Consider the following 12,623-nt stretch of genomic DNA (forward strand, 5'->3'; position numbering starts at 1 on the left):
TTTAATGAGAAATTGATCAAAATGAAGTGAGTTTATGCTTAAAAGAAGAACGAATAACCGCCAACGGGGTTAGAAAAATAATCTTGTTTTCCATTTGAATTCAGTTGATTTTTTCTGACCCCGTTGGCAGATATTTGTTCTTGTTTTAAGCATAAACTTACTTCATTTTGATCAATTTCTCATTAAAAAAGACTTGGATGCTTAGATGTTTGTACTGGAAAACGAGCCAAAAATACACCGAAAGCGAAAATGCTGTGTAATGTAGAACAATTTGAAGATATCTGATGTTTAAAGTCAGCATGAAATGAAATTTAATCTTTTTCATTTAATTTATGTTATTGATCTTACTGTGCACAATTCATTTGTGCATGCGTTTCGTTTTTTACCTTTTTTTGACCCAGTAATTTAAAGAGTCCCCTTTCACAAGATGTAATATAAGTCTCTGGTGTCTCCAGAATGTGTCTGTGAAGTTTCAGCTCAAAATACCCCACAGATCATTTATTATAGCTTGTCAAATTTGCCCCTATTTGGGTGTGAGCAAAAACACGCCGTTTTTGTGTGTGTCCCTTTAAATGCAAATGAGCTGCCCGCTTTCCAGAAGAGGGCGGAGCTTTAACAGCTCGCGCTTCGGTCGCTCAACAACAACAAAGCTGGAGAATCTCACACAGACAAAATGACAAAAGTGTTCAGCCTTACATTGTTCAAACCGGAGTCGACACTGATGGAGAGACTCAGGAAGAAGTTACAACTTTTAGACGTTTCTGAATGGTTAGTGGATAAATTTATGTAGTTGCTGTGGAGTTGATTCAACTCATCGACTAGCATGTGCCGTCATGTTAATCTTTTGTGCAAATACAGCGTTGAATTCGTTTGTGAATCAGTCCGGTGTAAAATGACGGCATCACAACAACACTCTACTACAACAACTCTTCCTCTTCTCTAAAGCAGCCCAACATGGCCTCGCCCCCTTTGTTGTGTGTTCTCTGGGGCGGGGTTTACCACAAAAAATATCTGATTACTCAAATAATCGTCAAAATAATCGACCGATTACCAAAATAATCATTAGTGACTTTACAGACTACAGACAAACAGACTTTTAAACCTTTACAAAATGTTCTGTGTTTTTTATTATGATTTTGTGCAAAAATCTCTGGAAATGTTAGTTTACGGTTATTTTAAATAAAGAAAGCTGGAAATAGACTTGCAAAATGTATAAAAAATATATAAATTATACATTATGCAGCAATAAGTGTTTTTAACAGTGTTATTTCAGTATTATTTATATACTATTATAGTATTTATTAATATATTGAATTAGCTTTGAGTTTGAATCATATTTTGAGTTTTCATTTTAATTTTAGTTGTTGTATGTGCTTAAGTCATTTTTTTTTTTTTTTTTAAATATATATATATAAATTTAGCTTTATTTTTATTTTAGTCTGGGCAATTTTAGTACATTTCTAAATTTGGCTAATTTTGTTTTTTCCATTTAATATTTATATTTTATTTTATTTCAGCTTCATTTTAATTACTGAAAATGACTTTTAACAGTTTTTTTTTTTTTTTTTTTAATAACCACTGATTTTTAAGTGTTTTTGTCACATTATATTGTATGTGGCATCAAAAGATATGTTTTTTGGCATACTGATCAAACAATGAGTCAAAAAAGAGTTTAAAATCACTGCTTAAACTGGAAGGTCAAGTTGAGTTCACTGCTGCACCATGTTCTTTGTTGTGCACATTATGTCAAATGTAGTTTAATAAAGTATGCCAAACATACCTATAGAAAATTTGCACACTGTGCACAGAGTATGATTAGTTTGTTAGTATGCTAATCTATTGCTGCTAGTAGGCGGTCCGGCTAACGGTCCCTGTCACTCATATTTCCAGAAATTGCCCACTCTCCTTGTAAATGAATGTCTTGCAGACTCAAATTGCTGTCAGTGTGAACGCCCTTTAAGAAAGGAATGTAAGGAAAGAGAACAGAGAAGGCAAACTGTCATTAATCAGTTCCAGACGGCGGTTCGGAGGCCGTGCGCACTCATTCGCGCTGCGCCGGGCGCCTCAGGAGCCGACACACAGAGCTGCTGTTGTCATGGAGGAATCTGGTGCATCATATCACGGGCTAGTCACCTCCGACCCCAGCGTACTCGCTGTTAGAGAGTTACTGTTGCTCCTGCAGAGGAAAGTAATGCTGTCTTCAGTGTCATACGTGCATCAGCTGGAACATTTCATTACAGCTCAGAGAGAAACAAATACAAAAACTAAATTTTGTACACAGTGGTACTCGCCTGTGCAAAAGTCGCTGACATGATGCTATGGTTGTTTACTGGGCCAATCAGGTGTGTGGGATTTCTTAGGAAATGATAACACGACAACAATGTACTAAAAACGGAAGCGTTTTTCCTTTTTCGAGTACCGACGACAACGTTGTCAAAACGATCGGATCCGCAAAAAGCAACTAAAAATGCTGTATTCTGCTGCCTGGCCAATAGATGGCGATGTCACTATATAAAGAAACACTACGCGCCTACAGATGAATGACCACATCGTTTTCACAAATTCACGTTTGTGTAGTTTACACGTAGACATTAACAGTATCGTTTTCAAAAACTTGCACTTTGAAACCCGTTTGCAAATATTTGCGTTTTCAGGCCCCCCAAAACAGCAGTCGCATAAACGAACGGGCAAAACGAATAAAAAGTTTTTAGTCAAAAACAGTGTTGTGTAAACTTAATTTGTTTTAATGCCCATTCACACCAAAGACCTAAACAATAAAGATAATTTTAAAAATTGCTCTAAATTGAAAAGATTAGCTCTGAATTTATTTCAATGCTTTAGCATTCGCTCTCAAAAGCATTGCAATCTCCAAGAAACTTAAGTTAAGAAATATAGTTAAATATAGTTTTTCATATTATTTCCAATGCAATTTTTTCATGAGCGAACGCAGTTTTTTTAAAAGCGAATGCACATTTTTTTGCGAGCGAACACAGTATTTTTTGCGAGGGAACGAATTTTTTTTGCAAGCGAATTACATTTTTTTTTGCGAGCGAATGCACATTTTTTGCAAGTGAACAAAGTTTCTCAGGGAAATGCAAAAGTTTTGTGTGAGAATACAAAAGCACTGAAATATAGATTTCCCGCCCACCTCATATTATTTCCAATGCAATTTTTTGCGAGCGAATGCAATTTTTTTTGCAAGCGAACGCAATCTTTTTTGCTAGCAAAACGCAACTTTTTTGCGAGCGAACCCAATTTTTTTGTGAGCGAATGCAATTTTTTTTGCAAGCAAAACAATTTTTTGTGAGCGAACGCAATTTTTTTTTGCAAGCGAACGAAATTCTTTTGTGAGCGAACGCAATTTTTTTGCAAGCGAACGCAATTTTTTTGCGAGCGAATGCAATTTTTTTGCAAGCGAACGCAATTTTTTTTGCAAGCAAAACAATTTTTTGCGAGCGAACGCAATCTTTTTTGCTAGCAAAACGCAACTTTTTTGCGAGCGAACCCAATTTTTTTGTGAGCGAATGCAATTTTTTTGCGAGCGAACGCAATTTTTTTTGCAGGCGAAACAATTTTTTGTGAGCGAACGCAATCTTTTTTGCGAGCGAAACGCAATTTTTTTTGCAAGCAAACGAAACTCTTTTGTGAGTGAACGCAATTTTTTTGCAAGCGAATGCAATTTTTTTGCGAGCGAAACGCAATTTTTTTGCGAGCTAACACAATTTTTTTTGCAAGTGAACAAAGTTTCTCGGGGAAATACAAAAGTTTTGTGAGAGAATGTAAAAGCACTGATATATAGATTTCCCGCCCACCTCATATTATTTCCATCACAAAAATCTTACAAGTGAACGTAAGTTTTTTTCCGCAAGTGAACACAAAATTTTTTGTAAGCGGACCCAAAGTTTCTCAGGTGAACGCAGAACTTTTGCGAGAAATTTTCCTCCCATTTCATATTATTTCCATCGCCATGTCCCCTCCATAGTGTATCCATCCTAAATAGTATTCGAAATTAGAATTAGTGTGTCCCAAATCATAGTATGTTTTAATGAGTACTTTAAAGATACACGGATAGTCTACTTTTTCCGGTTAGAATCTGAAGTGCAGTGCAACTAAGCGACAGATGAAGTAGTTTGTCCCAAAGCTTGCCTACTATTCTTCTACACACTCAAAAGTATGTACTTTTGTAGTAGATAATTTTGCTTTTTGAACTCCTGCAGATGTTTATTCAACCTGCATCATCATCGGCAGCTTGGCTGATGCGTGTTAGGAATATGATTAATACACGTGAAGCTTCAATATTTTGGTAACCTAATTAGGACAGAGAATCCTCTCTTGTGCTCAATTAAATCTAATTTAGATAATTGGAACGTGCATTTGAAACTTATTTGCTACTCGTCGCATACTGTACCTGTGATCTCTGAACGGCTTCTCCTCATGCACGTTCAATTAGGACAGGCTCTCCTGCGAACAGAGCCCTTTTTCAAGAGAAAATGTACACCCTCTCCTGTGATTAGACAGCCTACAAATCAGATGTCACATTCGCTGTCGGTGCACCTTCGCCTCAGCTGAGTCAGTCGAGGAGATGAAACGCAGATTTAGCTGTGCGCCTTGATGGAAGATGAATGGTAATTTTTGTTCTTCTCCTGCGTGAGGTGCCACTTTGAACGGATTACGCTTTCTGGATGTGAGCGAAGATTAGGTTCTTCCCTCCTGTCGCAGCGACGAGCTTCTGCCACAAATATTCAGGCCGCTGGCGATGCCTAAGCACAACAGAGAACAATCAAAGCGGGAAATATGCAAGCGCTGCAGGAAAACACAAGCTTTCTGTGTTTAACAGGCGACAGAATAAAGCATCTTAAAATGTCTTAAAGACTCATCGACTCTCTTGGTAATGACTGACCAGGAAAATTCCGGCGATATTGATCGAGTTCAATGCTTTGCTTGAGTGCAACAGAACTTGAGCTTTGTTTGTTTTAAAGGGGGGGTTGATTATGATTTGACTTTTTTAACTTTAGTTAGTGTGTAATGTTGATGTTTGAGCATAAATAACATCTGCAAAGTTACGACACTCAAAGTTCAATGCAAAGGAGATATTTTCTTTTAAGGACTACAACGAGCTTCTTCCCGGGTTGGTGACATCACAAACCCTAAAATTTACATAAACCCCGCCCCCGAGAACACACAACAAAGGGGGCGAGGCCATGTTGGGCTGCTTTAGAGAAGAGGAAGAGTTGTTGTAGTAGAGTGTTGTTGACATACTGTCATTTTACACCAAACGAGGGTGAATTCAACGCTGGATTTACACAAAAGATTAACATGACGGCACATGCTAGTGGATGAGTTGAATCAACTCCACAGCAACTACATAAATTTATCCACTAACCATTCAGAAATGTCTAAAAGTTGTAACTTCTTCCTAAGTCTCTCCATCAGTGTCGACTCCGGTTTGAACAATGTAAGGCTGAACACTTTCGTCATTTTGGCTGCGTGAGATTCTCCAGCTTTGTTGTTTTTGAGCAACCGAAGCGCGAGCTGTTAAAGCTCCGCCCTCTTCTGGAAAGGGGGCCGGGAGCAGCAGCTCATTTGCATTTAAAGGGACACACACAAAGATGGTGTGTTTTTGCTCACACCCAAATAGGGGCAAATTTAACAAGCTGTAATAAATGATCTGTGGGGTATTTTGAGCTGAAACTTCACAGACACATTCTGGGACACCAGAGACGCATATTACATCTTGTGAAAGGGACATTATAGTAGGCACACTTTAAGAAAAGAGACTGAAGGCTTTGCACTGGATTTTTTCCACTAAAAACAGTCTCACACTCTCGCACAACATACTGTCTCCCATATGGACACCGGGGAGGGTGATATGATAAAAAAATCTCAAAAAATTATTGGCATCGATGGTTCCATGAAGAACGTTTAACATCCATGGAATCTTTTCATTGCACAAAAAGTGTAAAGAAAGAAAATGCTTCTTTTAGGAACAAACAGTTTTTATTTTATGACATTGTATGACAAGTGTAGTGAAAATATATTTATTTTTCTCACTCTAAAGTTGTTTATATATTCAAATCTCCACAGGTAATGCCTATTTTTAGGGTAACACAATTAATTAAATACTTTATATTTTAAAGAATGATACTGCATTTTAGCATTTTCTCTTTTTATCTAAAACAATGAAGCACATAAACCTAAAGATTAGGTTATTCATAACAAATTACTAAGTCTGACAGTGTAAAAAAAAAAAAACTAAATTTCACATAATAAAACACTTAAGTTCAAAACAAGACTCAAAACGATAAAACTAATATTATAAAACAGATAAATAATTTAAAATAAAGCATGTGAGCATGTCATTTGAACTGAAACGCTTCATATTACATCCTTCATAAGTTCTTTCTGTGCATTTTTACATTATCGTTTCTTTGTTTTTGCACAAATAATATAAAGCCTCGTGTCTACTCATAGCCAAACATACAGTAGTGACCAAAAGTGATGTTCAGCCTAGGAAAAATGACATCTTTACCCTTTATTCACATATTATTATTAATATTTTGTAAGCAAATTGCGTAGTTGTGCTTGGAGTCGATTGTTTTATATGTTATAATAACGCAATGAAACATGACAAATTGTGCAGACATATTTTTTTGAGCCAGAAATCAAGAGAGAACCAATGAAATATTAATAACTGATTATGTTGTAGTCGATGTATGCTTTTTCCTTTTTCTTTTGCATAGTAAAATAAAACCTGTAGCTTGCCTTTTTTGCCAAATAATCTTATCAGATAAGTTTAGTGTTTTGTTCTTCCCTCATATATAAAATATTGTCCTCATATTTTGATGGTTTAATCACTTTTGAACACTACTGTATATATCTAATACAGTCTAGCAAAATCTCTGACATATTTCTGGGTTACACAGCTATTTAATAAAGGAAATTATATTTGTCTTGTAAAATGAAATGGCACATAAAACAAATCAGAATCAGAGAAAGAGAAAGGAAAGACGAGAGAGAATGAGAATATGAGAGAGGATCTCAAAGTAAGCGAATAAAGGGAGAGAGATATTGCTCTCTTTTCTTCTCTTGAGTATGAAATCGTTGTCAAGGGGCCCGTTCCCATGGCAATTCCATCCGCTGCGTCTGGGTTTCCAGCGTGGCCGTGCCCAGACCTTGGACGCTGAGCGGATGGGTTTTCTAGGTTCATGCCGAACAAAAGGGAAAGTGAGGGAAAGTGTCCCCCCCTCCCATCATCCAAGGGCTGCAGCGAGAGGGATTTTAAAGAGACAATCTGTCAGACGAGTTGCAGTGTGTCTAGAGCATGCCGAGATTGGATTCAGTCTATAATTGTGGCTTTTATTGTACCTGGCTCCTTATTTTTTCTAATTATTCATAAACAGGCAGTGAAGCAGCGGCCGGGAACACAAGAGGGTCTGGAGCTTGTAGGGACATAAAGTAGGAACGCTTTCCCAAGACACCAATTAACCCCGATTTTTGTCTAAATTATGCTGTGACATTTTGTTTATCTTTACTCGGGAAATGCGTCCTCAGAGTAAAACACGTTGTTTGTGCGTCTCTCGTTTAACAGAAAAGTAAAAGTGGTTATACACTGTATTCGGTCTTTGGAAGGCATTTAGGAAACACACCAAAAATGAAGGCATTATTTACCTAAAATCTTCCCCTCTGCCATAGTTCACACATTTGAAGTGCTCCCCAAAATATTTTCAGTAGGTTCAGTAAGTTAATTAGACGTTTTTGTGCATAATTTTACAGAAAATATTGAAGATATTGTCATTGCCATTTGCCACACCAGAAAGGCATTTTCTCATTTGGAATTGTTATGGATAGCGTATAGATGGTGTTCATCATAATATAATCATATTTATGCATAAATAACACAATTATGATTTGTATTTCTTGTTTTTAGACAAAAATGTACACGGGAATGTTTTATGGAAAGGACAAGACAATCGGCTCTTCCAGACAAATGACAATAGTGATAAAGTTCAGAATAATCTGTGCTTTTGGGAACAATATTAAATAAGCCTCAATCAATTTTGAGTCCCAAATATTAATCAAATACAAGAAAAAAATTATAATTTTTTTTTCTTGTATTTAATTAATCTATGGGACTTTGAGTTGATTAGGGGGACTTAAAATTGATTATATATTCCTCTTATTTTTCTTTCTTAACCCTGTTTGGTCACTTTTGACCAAATTTTTTTCTTTGTTTTGATTTTTGTTTGTTTTTTATTTCATTGGAACGGTACGCAACTTGGTTCGGTTTTGGCACTTGCTATGTGAAAAGAAACAAACAAACAAATAAAAATCATGGACCAGTCGAAAAGGTTAAATGGTCCTGAAAAAAATACTCACATTTGTACTCCTCATGATCAAAAATGAGCGCATTGGAAATGAATGGGAGATGAATTTCAGCCAGTGGATGCGTTTGGTACTGCGCCCAAACAAAATCTTACTGAAAGCTCATTTTTTGAGATATAAACCTCAAATTTGGAACACAACTTGTTTAGATTTATGGCTTTGATTTTCTTGCAGTTTTAGAGTAAAACGTGTTTTGGAAAATATATATTTCATATAAAAATTGAAAATAGTATTTTTGTGAATTTTTCATAACAATAATCTTAAACATCTATAACTTTTTTTAAGTTCACTTTTTTTCCCATTTCAGCAATAATCTGCATCGACTTATAAAGAGATCAAACTTCAGTCTTCATTTTTAGGTCTATGTGCTCCAAAAGGTAATAAAAATGGATTATAACTTCTGCATAAATATAATTTAGTACCATGAATTCCCCTATAAATACCAAATATTAAATAAAAAAATTTAAATTAATTAAAAACCATTAAAAACAAAAAAATTGTGTGAAATCAAATGCAAACGAATATTCTAACACAATACGTACCATACAAGGTTATGATGCTTTTATGGTGCTTTTTATATCTGGACTCCTCTTCAAGTGTGTCCACATTCCCCACAACACCCTGCTCAGGTGAGGGGTCTTTGTTGGGACCAGGACGTCCAGGAAGGAAGGAGGAAGTCCAAACAGGGAGACTGCCTCATTCCTACCCCAGGAGAGCATTTTCCCTGCTGAACCGACAAAAACACAAGTCAGGAAACTGTGGAGGTTTGCCTTATTTGCCACATTAAAGAAAATGGGTCAAAGGGAGAGTTGCTTTTTTTTCAGTCCATCTTTGAGGAAATGCATCTCTAAACATGAAAAGCCACAAACCGTGACAGTGTAGTTTTGTCCTTTGCAGTTAGTTACTGAATTAGTCCCTTTAAGCAGGAACGAATGGCCAGCGGCGAAGCTTCTCCCCGAAGGGTCATTCCTGTGAAAATGACCATTTTTACAAACATTTCCTGTTGCGTCTGATATAAGATGCCTTGCTGAACAAATGAACGCTCATCAACAGGCTTGTCCAGAGTGCCTCACTTTCTCTCCGTTACAAGGAGACAGATTTTACATTATGAAAAGTCACAGGAGAACCATTTTTTTGGACTAATGCAACGGTATACTGGAAGTGAACTCTTTTCTTGTCAGTCTACAGTGCATGAGGGAGCTGTTGCCAGGTTGACTAGAGAGACAGCGCTGCCAAAAGCTCGTAGCGTGAAGCAGAACCTCGGGGAGGGAGTAGTCGTTCTGAAATCATAAACATCTCCCACTTCCTCCGTCAGCTCTAAAAATACCTTCCTGCTTCGTTTCATGCCTCCCCGTCTCTATCAGCTATGCAAATATCAGCCCCTCCAACCAACTTTGTTTTCCTCACGGATCGCACCACCCATTTCGTTTTTATTTTCCTTGGTTTCTCTCTCCGATGGAGCACACGCTTAGCCTGTTGCCTCCAGAGAGCATGTGTCTGAGCTCAAAACATGGAGCGATGTCTGGAAAAGCCACTTTGTGCTAGTTGTTATGTCAAAGACAGCTAATTTTGGGGCAGTTTGTTGTTTTTCCATCTGATGGAAAGATATCAGAAAAGAGCAATATTCAAAAGTGAGCTGTCCTGCCTTTTAGCCTGGATTAAGGCTCGTTCACACTTATAGTCCACAACTATCACGATAACGACGGTTCAGAGAAACGTTATAGTCAGGGTTGCCAGATTTTCACAACAAAACCTGCCCAATTGCTACTCAAAACTAACCCAATCACATTTCAGAAGGGGTCCCCCAGTAAAAATCACGTTCCGGGGGGTAAAATCCAATTCCAGGGGTTAAATATGTTATTTGGGATCACTTCAACTCGCAGAAATGAAAAACAACTCGCGGCAACCGTGTTAAAGTAGCCCAATTCCACGGGAAAACTGCATACTTGGCAACACCGGTTATAGATGTAATCCCTTTCAGAACGTTTTTTTCCAGCTGATGAACGATAAAAACTTTGACAGCCAATCAGAATTAATCATGCTTTAAAGAGCTCCAGCATTTAAAGCAGCAGACGACAAAACTGCAACGCGTGCAAGAATAAACAGAATGATATCGTCTGCTGGTGTGGACACTAATATAGTTATCGTTATAGTTATTCTTGGTTTGGGCCTTTTCTGTTAATGGTAAATCAGAGTTGCCAGGTTTTCACAACAAAACCCGCCTAATTGCTACTCAAAACTCGCTCAAAACTAGCCCAATCGCATTTCAGGGGGGATCCCCCGGTAAAAATCACGTTCTGGGGGGTAAAATTTGCATTTTTGGCAGGATTCCCCTGGTAAAGTTCACATTTGGGGGCTAAATATCATGTTATTTGGCGTTGCTTCAACCCGCAGCAACCATGTTAAAGTAGCCCAATTCCACGGGAAAACCGCAGACTTGGCAACACTGGTTATAGTTGGAATCCCTTTCACATTTCAGGGGGGGGGTCCCACGGTAAAAATTGTGTCCCGTGTGTCCACGGTAAAAATCCACCCTGCTTTAAAGGTGCAATATGTAAAAAAATTGTCCGCTAGAGGTCGCTAGAGGCATATTCAAAACAAAGGCGTAGCTTGATGACGGTAAGTTTGAACGCGGAATCTTGGGACGTGGTCTTCACCTCAACGGCCGGTGGAAACAATCGGGATAGGACTCAGGAAGAAATCATGTTCATGGATGAGATTATTAATGTTACTGTAGTATAAAGCAGAGCAGTACCGAGTGTTGTGGGAGCTGAACGAGGCCGCTGGAGCGATTGCGTAACACACGCCTCACGGGCAGTAGAATTTTTATTATGCCACAGGCGCCGGCGCCGCTTCCGCTTTCCGGTCATGAGTATGAGGTAACGCAGCTCTGTTTATCATATTAGATACATTTGCGTGTGTTGAAAATGACGTTATAACGTTACTCTGTGCTTTTGCTCGGCGTGTTTTTTGGATATTTTACTGCAAAAATATTACATATTGCACCTTTAAAGAGCTCCAGCATTTAAAGCGTCAGATGACAAAACTGCAGAGTTCGCATGAATAAACAGCAAATATCGTCCTCTGGTGTGAACACTAACATAGTTATCATTATAGTTATCTTTATAGTTATTCTTGGTGTAGGCCTTTTCTATTAACAGTAATTCGGGGTTGCCAAGTTTTCACAAAAAAACCTGCCCAATTGCTACTCAAAACTAGCCCAGTTGCGTTTCGGGGGGAGGGTCCCCCAGTAAAAACCACGTTCAGGGGCTAAAATCCGCTTTTTGGCAGGGTTCCCCTGGAAAAATTCGCATTCAGGGGCTAAATATCATGTTATTTGGGGTCGCTTCAACGGACATGAAAAACAACCCGCGGCAACAGTGTTAAAATAGCCCAATTCCGTGGAAAAAACTCGGACTTGGCAACACTGGTTATAGTTGGAATCCCTTTCAGAACGATTTTTTTCCAGCTGATGAACGATAAAAACATTGACAGCCAATCAGAATCCATCCTGCTTTAAAGAGCTCGCGCATTTAAAGCAGCAGATGACAAAACTGCAGCGCGTGCAAGAGATATTCATGGTGTGGGCCTTTTCTGTAAACGGTAAATCAGGGTTGCCAGGTTTTCACAACAAAACCAGCGCAATTGCTATTCGAAATTAGCCCAATCGCATTATGGGGGGGTTTTGGCGGAGTTCCTCTGGTTAAATTCGCATTCCAGTGGATAAATAACATGTTATTTGGGGTCGCTTCAACCCACAGACGTGAAAAACAACCCGCGGCAACAGTGTAAAAGTAGCCCAATTCCGCAGACTTGGCAACACTGTGGTAAATCCACTTTGAAAGGCAAAAAAAATCAAACATTCAGGCTGTAAATCAAAATTGATGCCGTTTACTTTTTAAATGCATGTTTCTGGTCTTATTGTGCACATTTTAATAATATGATTTTAAACTTTTTTTCTTGTAACCTTTAACCAAAATCATTTTTCAACCTTTCCTTTGAACCATCAATTCTGATACACTACTTGTACTGTAAGTTTGGGGACAGTACGATTTATGAAACGTGACCAAAGCTGAATTTTCAGCATCATTACTCCAGTCTTCAGTGTCACATGATCCTTCAGGAAATCATTCTAATATGATGATTTGCTGCTCAAGAAACATTTCTGATATTATCAGTGTTGAAAACAGTTGTGCTGCTTCATATTTTTGTGGATTTATTTCATGATCCTTTGATGAATA

At 37.9% G+C, this 12,623-nt stretch overlaps 1 long non-coding RNA gene across 1 annotated transcript; it reads right to left on the bottom strand.

The window, feature by feature from the left end:
• Positions 1-274: 274 nt before the first annotated feature.
• LOC127497900 (uncharacterized) lies at positions 275-9,651 on the bottom strand. The gene is made up of 4 exons (XR_007925696.1): positions 9,252-9,651; positions 8,925-9,109; positions 4,409-4,760; positions 275-2,176 (listed from the first exon to the last, which is right to left on the bottom strand). It is a non-coding gene; the product is annotated as an uncharacterized LOC127497900 (long non-coding RNA).
• Between the last annotated feature and the right edge of the window lie 2,972 nt (positions 9,652-12,623).

The sequence above is a fragment of the Ctenopharyngodon idella genome, chromosome 16 (assembly GCF_019924925.1).
Source record: "Ctenopharyngodon idella isolate HZGC_01 chromosome 16, HZGC01, whole genome shotgun sequence".
Lineage (NCBI taxonomy): Eukaryota > Metazoa > Chordata > Actinopteri > Cypriniformes > Xenocyprididae > Ctenopharyngodon > Ctenopharyngodon idella.